Here is a 13216-nt window from a genome sequence, read left to right as displayed (position 1 = left end):
ACCCTTGGCGTCTACTTAGATGCAACACTATCCATGTCTGAACAAGTAAACACATTAGCCTCGTCCACCTCCGAGACCTCCAAACTCATCTCCCTTAGCCGCAAATTCCTCTCAGCCAATAACTGCGTTACTCTAGCCAGAGCACTCATACTGTCTAAGCTAGACTATTGTAATATCCTCTTCCTTGGCACCTCCAAAGCCAACATAGCCAAACTTCAACTCATGCAGAACAAAGCCCTCAGAGCAGCCCTAGGCATCAAAAAATCTGAACATATCTCTAACACCAGAAGCGACCACCACTGGCTCCCCATCCAAGCTTGAATTCTATTTAAAACCCTGAGCATCACTCACAAATGCAGGGCTAACAAAGCACCCAAATACCTCAACAACACAGTCATGAACAAGCCCCGGACTAGACTTCTCAGGTCCAATAAAAACACATACCTTGAAACCCCTAGATACAAAAGAGAGAAAGCAGGGGGTAGTAGCTTCAAAACACTGGCCCCCAGACATTGGAACGCTCTACCCACCCACATCATGAACGAAACTTCCTTCCCAAAATTCAAAAGCGTTTTGAAGACTTGGCTTTTCAACAAGTACTGACTGAACCAGAGCACTAATTCGCTCCAATTAACTGTACATATCTGACTATTTTGTATATTGCTGTATAATTATCTGACTATTTTGTTGTATATTATTGACTGTTATTCCTTTGTACTTCTGTTTTCACTCTAAGATTGCATTCTCCCATTGTCTGTAACTATGCCATGATACTGGGCGTATAACAAATATAATAAACATTTTTTTAAAAAAAATAAAACAGTAGATGTCCACAGAAGCAGCAATCAAAGGGCACACCCTAACCAGATACACTAGTCTCACACCAGAGTGGTCCATACCAAAGGTACTTTGATACTATGGGTCGGAGAAGGGTAAAGGGTAAGTGTAGTTAGAGTGAGCTGAATACAATGGGGAATGATTCCACTATTGTGTTTCTCTCAGTACATTTCCTTCCTTTCTCTCTACTGAACTCCCTTTAGCACAAAGCAATGTGGGTATAATGCAAGAAGGCAAGGACAACTTGGCCTGAGGATTGGACACCTTATGGCAGGTTTGCTTTTCTCAAATCTCCTGTGCAACTTGTACTATAAAATAGGGTCTCACCCACCCCATCTTCAAATCACTTTTGGACTATCCATTACATAAGAATGAGTTCATTTGGACCTCTTTGAGAACAGTTGTTCTTTCCAAAGCCATCAACCATTGAGTTGAAGGAGTATTACAAGGCTGAGGCAATATTTGCTTCTACCCAACTTACAGGCCACATGGAGGGTGAATCCTACTGACTCTTGCTGAGGATAAGGACATGTCACTCTGTTTATAAGCCTTCCTAGGCTGGGTAGAGTACAACATGAAAGGACACACCCTATCCTAGAGTCATTTGCAGTGGCTCTCACAGTATCCTGGGTGCCAAAACAGCCTGTATCCCTGCTATCACTGCATCAAACTAGGATACGCCACATTCAAACTTTGTTTGGCACATTTGAAACAGAAGGATCCTCTGGTGCTGATTTTGGTAATAATTCTAAATTTGAACCATTATGCTCAATTTATTGAACAGTCTCACGGCTGAAATGCCCCAGCAGAGACCCATTTCTGTCTTGCTCGAGCACCTGGGCCCTTTTCATAAGAGTTCAAACTGCCACTTCGAACCAAGGATTGAACCACAAGCACTCTGCATGGCAGCTCAACTCAAATGATGGACTAAAAGACCCGAACCAGCAGTACTCATAATTTCAAACCCTATCAATCAACAAACCACTCCTGATGATGCATTCGCCATTCATCGCTCGATGCCACCTGGAACTACATGAACCATCCACTTGAATTCCACTCAACAACGATGTGCCGGTTAGGATCAATGGAATTCAGTGACTCCAAACCCAGTTCAACCTGCAGGCACAACATCTCGAAGCCCTAGTCAACACACTTGAACTGCCTAAACTTGGAATAAGGTAATTAGATCTAACCATATCCCATGGGTCCACCTTTCTGGGGGCCTTGGAGAGAGGCTAAGTTCCCTCTGGAACTTGTTCCACTAAGAACATATCCTTTGTTTAATTTCTTGCTGCTTTGTGCCCCGTTTTTTCTCATTACATTCTCAATTTACCCGGTTTTTCCTTTTTATGGGCGGGCTTTTTTTTAGTGTTTTTGATAGTTGAGTGCACAATTGATTTGTGTAATTAAAAGTGTATGTTTTTATAGAACTTTGTTTTAATGCTATTTGGATTGCTACTGGCTCACATTCACACTCCCTCTGAGAATACAGCCTTCTCTCAGCCCACACTGCCACTAAAGGTGAAGGCAATATATCTCTTAGCTTTGCCGTTTTACCTTTATTATGGGGATCATTATTGGTTGTAGAAATGTGGGGGCTGAGTAGGCGGTTTAGCTGTTACTCTCCCTTTTACTCCTGCCGCTCAGAAGACATTTTGTCAGTAAAGGTAAAAACTCCTAAATTATTATATGAATTAAAATGGAACTCACATCCCCAAAGCCGAATGACTATTATTTTTTCATTCATAGTTTGTGTGATGGAAACATAGGTGTCCAGTATGTGGCTGACAATACAATGGCGGTCAGTACATGACTTGCCTACATAACTACAGCAGGAGAACTCCACCTCTAATATCTTTTGGAAGACATTTATGCCAGCACTCTAAGCAGCTAAAAAGTGAAAACCCTTTCCCAAAAGGGAGTATGGATTATAATAGGCTGCAGAAAAGTTAACCGGGACAATCCTGTATAAAAACAAGTATTTTCATAAAGCAGCTCAGTTTAGCATACCCCAAAAGTGAAACCGTACAATCGGGTTGAAATGCTTGCCAACATTGCCCCAAAGAGTTTAGACATTGCATTAAATAATATCCATCATGATCACTTTATTTATTGAAGCTAGCTAAAGGATTTGTATTTATATGAAATCTTACAATAGTAAACATACAAAGAAGATGCATTGAAGAATTTAGAAAATGAAACTTGAAATATTAAGACCACATATGGTTATCTTTTCTGACACAAGAAACTGAGACGTATTAACCATCAACATTTAATCTACAGTAATTATGTTCTTGCCATGGTATGGTGCAGCATAATTTAGCAGAACAGTCAATCAAGGTACAAGGATACATTTTCGAGCAATCTATGAATAATGTTGAAGATTTCACGTAATGGCCACAATTCCAAACACAATTTAAACTGATTAATAATTAAAGGATGCTGCTGCCTTTGCCTTAATATAGGACATCAGGGCACAGTAAAACACGAACCCATGCTGGTTCTGGCCAAATAAATAGAAAGTACAGTTTCATGATCAGTGGTCCAGCACAAAATGAGGGGTTCCCCCAAACTTGCAACAGAAACGTGCGTAATGCCAGAGACTGCCATGCTGGCATGGGCCACCACACATGCACAGTTCTTATCATGACATGCTGCAGGGAAAGGCTGTGCTCCACTCAGTAAAATGTGTAATCATTTGAATGAGAAATTACATGCGTGAGATTTTAAAAGTGCAACCTTCGCTGGGAAGAGACAGTGCTCTACAAAGGAGGCTCACTGAAGGGTTACAAGTAGGACTTTGGGGGTAGCAGAAGTGATGGAATAGATAAGGGGAGCATGCCAGGGGAATGTGTGTGGACACGTCAAATCTCTTTGATGGATCTCTGCCTACAATCAATGACACCGTAATCGCTGTGATGAAGTTACTGTCACAAACAATGCCAGTATGGTCAGTGTAAATCACTTTCATGAGGCTGCATTCTCAATCAAGCCAGTATCATATCAGTAGATCACATCTGTGAAAGGGCAGCCACAATCTATACAAGAATTCCCATCAACCCTAATTGGAAATTATTGCATAAGCAAAATAAGCCAAAATTGTCTGCATAAATAACTTTCATGATGCAGCCCTCTGACACCGAACATATACATGTATTGATGACATCCACACCTCACCCCCAATCTCCCAAACGCACAAACACACGCACATATTACTCACACAATACATCACGAGACACTGCACACATGTATTTTAGGCCACTAAATATGTTCTGGATGGTCCTGTGTGCATATTGTAAATATATGTGCCCAGCTCAATTTGCAAATGAATAAATGTTTATAAATAAAGTATATCTCACTCAGGATATATATCTATTCAATCAATATGAAAATCTCCTTCTTTCTGTCAATAGATTACATAGGGGAAAGCCTACGGGTATTCATAACACAATAGTTCCTGACTGCTTTGCATGAAGTCAAAGAACATTATGGGAACATACGAAGTGCCATGCAACACAAATGTGTGTGATAGTGAGAGTGCAAGCTTGCAACTATTTTGAGCACACAATGCAAACTGGACATGGTGCCCATTTTATCTTTTCATAAAACTCACGCTAACAATCTGCAAACTAATATGTACAGCTCTCTACATGGGGGTTGAGCTGCTGTGCTTGGACAGAAAACAACTTCTCCTTTCTATCACTGCATTAGTTTGCCAATAGGTGCAGAATAAATGCTGCAGTAAGTGGTGGACAGCCGCTTCTTTCCAGGTTGCCTTTTAGGGCACCCCAAGGCCTTGCAGGACTAAGGGGTTCCTTTGACAGTGATGGCTCTGCCACATTAGGTGCTAGTATGGCCCTATAAAACACTTGTTCATACTGACTGCACCTACATTTATAACAGCATGCCACTGTAAATTCCATGTTCATGATGCCTCCATCCTCAATATGTGCAGGCATGGCCATGAAAACACTTGCCACTGGCGGGTGCAGCCAAATATATACATCTTCCCACCTGTGCAGTCCCCATTCCCACTAATCAAACACGCCAACAACTATCACACTTGCACACGTGTGTCATATTAATGAAGGCTCATTCCGCCATATACGTCAGTATGGCCCTATAAACCATCTGCTCACACTGGGTGTGCCCAGAAATATGGCACCATGCCAATTGGAAGAACATGCTCATGTGGCTTACATTTTTAATACATGGCAGCATGCTACTGTAAAGCACTAGTTCATGCTGGTTGTGGCAACACATATACACCTTTCAGCCAATGCAGTCCCACCCACAACCCTTGCACACTCATGCCATGATCATCATGCCTCTGTCTACAATAAATGCCATTAAAACACTCATGCAGTCGGTGCCCAAAATATCCAGCCAGATACTGTGAAATGCATGCCAGGTCACACTAACTCTCCCACATTGTTTGCTAGTTTAGCAAGTAAACTCTTTTCCATCTTGCCTGTACCCATATATATATGTGCTCATGCCACAGTTAAGTACATGCACTTGATTAGGGAAATACATCAGGCAAAACACGAATCACCTGAATGTGCACTGTTGTCCAGTGTTTCTGGTCTGGCCAAACTTTTAAGTGATTCAGGTGATAGTTGCAGGTTAAGTTTACAGAACTTCATGCTTATGAAATGTTCTGCACATTTTGGGTTGAAAACCGTTTCCGGTTAGATGTTTAGAATCGTTCCTACCAGAGAGGCGAAAAGAAATCAAAATGCCAAGATGATTAATGTCTTGAATCCTGTATGTTTCTTTAATATGGAAACCAACATTAACTAGATTTGCAGATGAAAGAATATGTCTTCTTTAAGAAAAAACACTTAGCGCCAAATTCACAACGTCCTCAGAGGATGCATTTCTTAGTTTGCACTACGTTGAGAGGTGCACAATTCAACATATTCACAAAAGTAGTCTGCACCTTTACAAGTCTTGTAAGATCTGGTTAGATTGTATGCTAGAGCACTAAGGCAGTGTTGGCAAGAGCATTGCATACATGAGTAGCGGGACTGTGCATGGCACTCCATGCACCCATAGGACTCTTATTGCAGATTTCCATGTTTCCCAGGTACTGGGCTAACTCATAAGAGTGGAATCCTACCTGACTAAATAGTGTTCCGTTATAGAACCTTATAGTATTCATCAATAATACTTGACATACAATTCTGCCTCAGTCTAACTGGCCTTTCCGAGGTCATTGTCCTGCAACCATGGACTCTCCCTCTTAATAAATAAATAACCTCAGTTGTACTCAAGGAAGCAAACCCAGTAGGATGAAACGTTATGCACTCCTAAAGCATGACTGAATCCATTTAGAGATCCATGTCTGTTATAAACTCCCTAACATTTACCATTATAAATCTCAATAATACATATTTTGCAGACTTACGCTGCTCTTACTTGAAATCCTTCAATTCCCGACATCAATTTCACTTGTTTCCTCAACTTCAGAAGGATGAAATGCTGAGTACTCCTTACCCAGAATGCAGGTTAAATATAAATCTTTGCAGTAGGTGCATACATCTACTGAGATATCTTACTGCAGCCTTTAATGTGCTGTCTACTTGGATAACATTCACTGATGTGCAGGAATCGTTTTCCTCTTGCAAACTTTCTCACCCGCCCTCACCTGGCCATCCCTTTCCCATAATGTTTTCTCCTTGCTGGAAGCATTTTAAGTTATTTTGTGTATTTTTGTCCACAAATCAGCCTGAACCCGCCCACACTTCTCCCAAATTGTCCTGAAGATGTATGGCACTTAAAGGAGATTTGTGTAGAATTAGGTTGGAAGGAAAAACTGCAGGAACCCACAAACCTACCTGAATATCACCAGGAGATTCATAGGAGCCCCCAGATCACTTTTGAGAAAGTTCACCCAGGTCTACCCATGATGTCTCTGTCAACAAATATGGCATCAAGGCCCTATCAAACACTTACTAATACTTGCCGTGCACAGATATTTGACAGCATGCCATTGTAAAGTACATGTTTATAATTTCTCTTTCTGCAATGAATTCCAGCATGGCCAGTAAAACATTTGTTCATAGTGGTGGTACCCAAATATACATCACAAAAGTGGTAATTGGATTGTCATACCTGTGAGCCTGCACCACTTGATTGTAGTTTAGTTATGTAATAAAGTATAGTTGGGGGTGGGGGGACACCTACGTAGTGGAAACATTAGCAAACAACCCTATGCTATATTGGCTAATTGTGTCTTTTCCCAATATAAGCGCTCCTCAAAGAACTTTTATTAACCAAAATTGGATAAAGATATCCCTGTCATATCTCAGTGATATGTGAGCAGCTGGGGGGAAAGCTCCGGGACAGCAGCTCCGGGACAGCACGTTTGTCTTGGAAGCAAGACAATGCATAGCAACACAGGTTTGAACCCTGATCTCGCGCTGATAATCTGTTTTTAAGCATGTTATAAAAGAACAATTATGATCATATTATATTGAGGTACATAGGCATTGGACTGTTGGCAAGTTTCTGTTTCACAAATTATGAATTATTATTATTATTATTATTATTATTATTATTATTATTATTATTATACCATCAGCAATCGCAGACATGTGTTTCGTCCTTGTTGGTCCTCCTGAGTGAGGTAAGTTGAGCTTTTCTAAAGTACAGTGATCAAGAGAAATAAACCAACAGTTTGAAAATCAAACCCAATTCATGCACTAGTTGCAAGGAAATTTGGGGTTCGGGTGTCGAAGAGGAAGTTAAATTGTGGGATGTTTCCCTGATGTCCGTGAGGCTAACATCAAAACCGAAAAAAGGTGGAGTGATTAGGTTCCTATCAGCGCTCTGCACCATACAACACAATTTGGAACTTTAAAGGTTTCTCACTCAATGATGAATACATATGATGTGATCTACATACAATGTATTCACTTAAGCCAACACGTGTTTTGAGCCTAGCTCTTCATCAGGGCTTATTTAGAGTACAATCAATTTGTTCAATTGTTAGTGAATCATCAAAAAGTCATGCACTGGCAAGGATCTCATGCAATCCAATAGGACTTCAGTCCCCAAGTGGATACAGCTCCCTGAGCACCAAGAGATGCTGGTCCTTATGGATAAACATGCACACCATGTGTTCATTTACAGAAGACAGTCTCCCGGATCAGTTATCAGGCAAGCAATTTTTTTTCTTAAAGAAGCATTTCCTTACATGGCAAGTTAATAAAATAAAAGATGACAAATTATACAAGAATGTGGGCGCCCATATACTGAGAATGGACATGGTTCACATAACCGTTATATGGAATTTCTTCCACTCAGGAGTGTCTACTACCATAGTTTAGCTCACTGACCCTTTAAAGAGGGGAAATAACCATTTCCATAGCTGTCTGGTCTGGTGTTGATCTTGTTCAAAGGAGAATTGCCTAGAATGTCAGTGCCTAACTGCCGAAGTGGTTGGGACCATACTGATATGCAAACAGATATTTCTCCCCTGTGAAAGGTACAGTGAGCTCAACCACTGACAAATTTGGTTTTCTGTCAAAAAACTTTGTTTTGACAGGGGGCCAGAGGAAAGGCCACTGGGTTGCCACGCTGTTTTAAGCATAGACTGATGTGGTTGTTTTTTGTAGCTGGTTTTAGGATTTTTAAGACTACCAAAGGTGAACACCAACAGGGGCAGAGCCAACCCCCCTTCAGACTCGAGCGCACCCTTGTTCTCCATGGTCAGCAAGGTTTCTAAAGGGCGAGAACAGAGTCGCTTCCCCAAAAGGAGATGAGGCCACGAGTGCCAGTAGTGGAATGTAATCTAGTTCACACCCCTCCCCCTGCCACACACTTCCTCCAGGCGATTGTGCAATCACCCCAAGACCACTAGAAGTAGGATCCAGGGCCAACGTGTTCACAGATGAGGAAGTGAATGCCCCTATTTTCAACAGCACCTCTAGGGGACACCCATCCCTTGAATAGACAAGAGTTTGTCCCTGCCGGTTCTCGAGAGAAAACAAAATATCCATTTGCCAAGTAGATGAGAGGCCCAATGTGTGAGGGTCATTCTCCAAAGCCTCAATTCCGATAGCTGTAAGCCCTGAGGACCAAAGGGCTGTGGACTATACTGTTTGCTGTGGCGAGTGACTCTATCCAGGAGGAAGAGGGAATTGAAGAGGTGCGTGTGCCTGTACCTTTAACAACTGACCCAGGAGTCAGGTCACCTGACCTAGGTCATCTGGTACATAAGGCCGCCTCCAGTGCCCTTGCGGCGCTAAGCCCTGAGGACCAAAGGGCTGTGGACTATACTGTTTGCTGTTTGGCGAGTGGCGCAGGGCGCCGGTTCATTGTAATTCGGCCTGATGGATCTAGTTACACCAGCCTCGAGGACGAGAGCCCAAGTCAAACGCTTGGCAGCATATGAGGACCACCCTGTCAAGCGCGCCCGCCAACAACAGGTGAGCCAATACTATTCATGTGGCTCATTATTTGAAACTTGTGAGGATATGACAGCTGTGCTCGTTGAAGAGGTTTTTGAAGACTCCCCGGGCGAGACATTACCAGTTAATGAGCTTCTACACTCATCTACTTTCTCCGCTTCCTTATCTCCGCCCCCGCCTCCTAATCTTACCCAACCCGCTGAGTTCACGTCTCGGATGGGCATCGTTGATCACACGACGGGTGATGAGTTGATGGACGGCATACTGGGTGATGCGCTTGCTACTTCGTCCGCCGCGGCGGACCCGCGGGCGCTGCCTGGAGTTGGGGAGGGGAGTGCGGGCTTCGCGGGATCGCCGCGGGAGGGTGCCGTGGTGGACCGGGCGTCTTCTACGGTGGCGACGACTCCGGCCACGAGCGATGATGCAGGTGGGTGTGGCGGCACTGTGACCGATGCGGCCGCGAGTGATGATGGCACAGACGTGGAGGCTCGGCAGCGTCAGCTGGACTTGGAAGAGGCACGTCTGGATAGCAGACTGACCGTCCTTGCTGACGCGGTAGATCCTCCATCCGCGGTCTTTCCTGACTCACGGAACGTGGGCATGACTAAAGTGAGGAAAGTAACCAAAGTATGTACAAAGTCTGAGAGACAGAATGACGCAACCACGCACTTGCACTCGCATGGCACGCCACAAGCTGGTCAAGGCGTGGTCATGAATGCGCCATCAACATCACAAACTGTTCCTGCTACCCCCTTAGATACAATGGATCCCTATTTGCCATTACTAGCACCAAACACACTCCTACAAAGCGAATGTAGCATAGGTGCAGTAAGTGATAATGTAAAATGTAACGACAGAAGGAACTCGTTGGAGGTGGTTTCTGCGGTCTTGCAAAATCTGATCGATTTAAATAAATCACGTTCATGCAATCTGTCGGTGATGGCTACCCCAGATCCAAATGTGTCACAAACATTTTCCCAGAGTAGTCAAGGTAGAACCATGACGAATGACAATAGAGATATATGAAGATCTGGTAATTATAAAAAATTAAGAATTGGATCCTCTGAGGAGTCAGCACAATTATCAGAGGAAAAGGTGGTACACTCCCAGAAAAGAATGCCCTGTCATTCTACTGAAGGTCATGAGGTTGAGAGACAACATCAAACACATCAATCACTGTTAAGTCTAAACTCAAATAGCGATAAGCCAGACGAGCCTATGTCAAGAGATTCATCGTTTGTGGCGTGTCCATTCCCAAAAATAAGAGAACGCGTTCGGCTCTCACGATCTGCACGCGATGCGCAGCACATTTCTGGTGGCGAATCTGTAGCCCCGTGTGTACATGTACCATCGAATGACCTACTAATGGCCCTGACATCCGCGATGGCTATCTCCCTGACACCTTTTACTAAATTATATGAAACATTAAACGAAAATGTGAAGGATGTTACAACACTGATGGCTCTCGTGAATTCAAAACTCGTTCATCTAGAGTTAATGCACAAAGGCCAGGAGTCCAAACAAGAGGAGATAAACCAAAATATACTGGCAGGAATGGAAGCAGCCAATGAAGCCAAACGGAATGACATGATCGATAAAAAACTGTTTGCGGAGGTTGCAAAAGAAGCGTTGGCGCTCTTCCACAAACCAAACACACACCTAAAGGGAGAGGAGATGGGCAGAGCAAGTAACATGGCTCATGTGGAGATGAATGAGCAGTCGACTCTTCTCCCACTTCCATTCACTATTACAACGTCCATAGAGCATATCGGTCAGCAAACGCCATTATCCCACAGGAAAGATCAGTCCCCTCAAACCAACGTGAACCCGACAAGCCAGCAAATGGAATTAATTGGCTTGCCAAAAGGTTCAACTAACGATGCCGCCTTCCACGAGGCACCTGGTGAAGAAAATTTGAAGAACATCAGCGAAGAACCTGAAAAAGGCGAAGATCAGCCATTCTCACTGGAATGCTCGTTCCATTCAGCGTTCAAGCAAACTAAAAATATAGCAAACCCCGCCTTGCATGACGGTCAACAAGCATCTGGCTCGCTGTTTACACAACAGGCGGTGGCTGACGATTCATGCCCGAATGAAGCGGCTGTTGACACGACAAAGCCTGCAGGCCTATTCCCCATTTTTGGAGGTACATTGGTAGAAGCCCAAAATAAAAACACTGGGGAAGTAAGAAAAAAAAATCCCTCTCAAGCGAAAAAGGAAAAGAACATGCCTGCTCGTAAGAAGTCGAAACAAAAGGGAGCCCGAAAATTTCTTCGCAACATCAACATGTTCCAACTGGTCGACAAAGCGATCACATCTAGTCTAAAATTAGCAGACACAATCGAGGTGAATAAACAAGTTGAGGTCGATTTGACAGGAACTATCATGCCACGATCTGAGGCTCTACAAGACGAATCCGAGCTGGACGATCAGGAGCTACTGGAATTATCAGTTTACGAGGATCCGATTCAAGAGGTCCCTGTGGCAATACCTCTTGTCGTGCCATGTGATCATAAAGCAGTCACGTTGCCTTCAAACTCAGGAAGGAATTGTGAGTTCAGAACGCCAGTAGTAGGCATTGCTAATTCTCACGACCAGTTGCCGGGAAAGCAACAAGCTCCACCTAACATCACAACATCGGAGTCCCATGACAGGGTATGTGAGATAGTTTTACCCGTAGGAGAGGCGGTAGAGGGGGAGCAAGGGCCTAAGAGCCTGGAGTTTGTCACCTTACAAGAAAAACGAGAGCGGCTGGCGAGAAGCGCGGCAACAATGAGTCAAAACGTTGGTGGCACAGGTGTGCCTCCTTTGATAAGGATAAACGCCGTAAAAGGAATAAGTGAGCTGGCCGCTGCATTGGTGGTTGATGATTTACCCAGATCACGGAAAACCGAGTACCATCAGCCTGAGGTGAAGGAGATCAAACTTAAAGACAGGAACGGACACGAATCAGCCCAACGGGTAGGGGTAAGCCCTGCAATTAAATTGATGCTGGAGAGGTTGGAATGTGGTGAAAAACTAATTTTGAACCGATCAAATGTGCTAAGGCTGCTTCATCATGTGCCAAGGCTACGATCCCTGTGCTCTAAAGATCTGCGTATTATTGAATTTCCGGAGGAGCTACGCACGGATAAGGTGATCCTACATATAAATTCCAACATAATCGCAAATGTAATTTTGGAATCAGTTGAGGAGCTATTGTCTCTAGGTTTCGACACTTATAAATTATCGGATCCGGTAAGGTGCAAAAAAGTAGTGACGAAAGACGGAACCGCCCAAGTTCAGTTAACACAAAAAGGTAATTTAGGGGTCAAAGAAAGTTTAAATAGAGCTGAATCCAGAGAACAAATCCAGCAGGAGCAACTTGTCGCGAATGAGCTGGCGCCTAAAGAGGGGTCATCAGTTTCTGCGTGAAGAAGTGTAAGCGCAGGCAATAAAGAAGAGATTGCGAGAACAAGTCCAATGGCGAAAATTAAAATCACCATAAACAACGGTGGCGCTGCAGACATGACTATTCCGATAATGGTAAATAGCCCATCGGACAGAGATACGATGCAGGACTGGAAGTGGTTGGCCTCGGCGTTGAACGTTAATACTCGCAGCTAATGCCTAAAGGCCAGCGCAGTGCACTTATGTTCTTTTGCCTCATGGAACACGCGAGGGTTCATACATCTGCTAAAAAATGACTGGCTGCATGATTTACAATTGATTTGCCTGCAAGAAACGTGGTTGTGTGAAACGCCAGTGTCTTCTGAATTTGAGTGTGCGCTGAACCCTGCTATCAAAGCAGAAAAGGGACGCCCTATTTCTGGTCTCTTAACGATGATCAAACGATCTTCAGGTTACCGGTTATTAAATTCCGCTAATGTTACGCCTTACATTCAAGTTTGTGAAATTGGCAAAAGCAACGCAATACGACAAGTGGGGGAGGCGATCCATATAATTAATCTATACTGGAACCA

Source organism: Ambystoma mexicanum, chromosome 4p (genome assembly GCF_040938575.1).
Source record: "Ambystoma mexicanum isolate Mex_15411 chromosome 4p, UKY_AmexF1_1, whole genome shotgun sequence".
NCBI lineage: Eukaryota > Metazoa > Chordata > Amphibia > Caudata > Ambystomatidae > Ambystoma > Ambystoma mexicanum.
Note: the sequence above shows the minus strand (reverse complement) of the source record.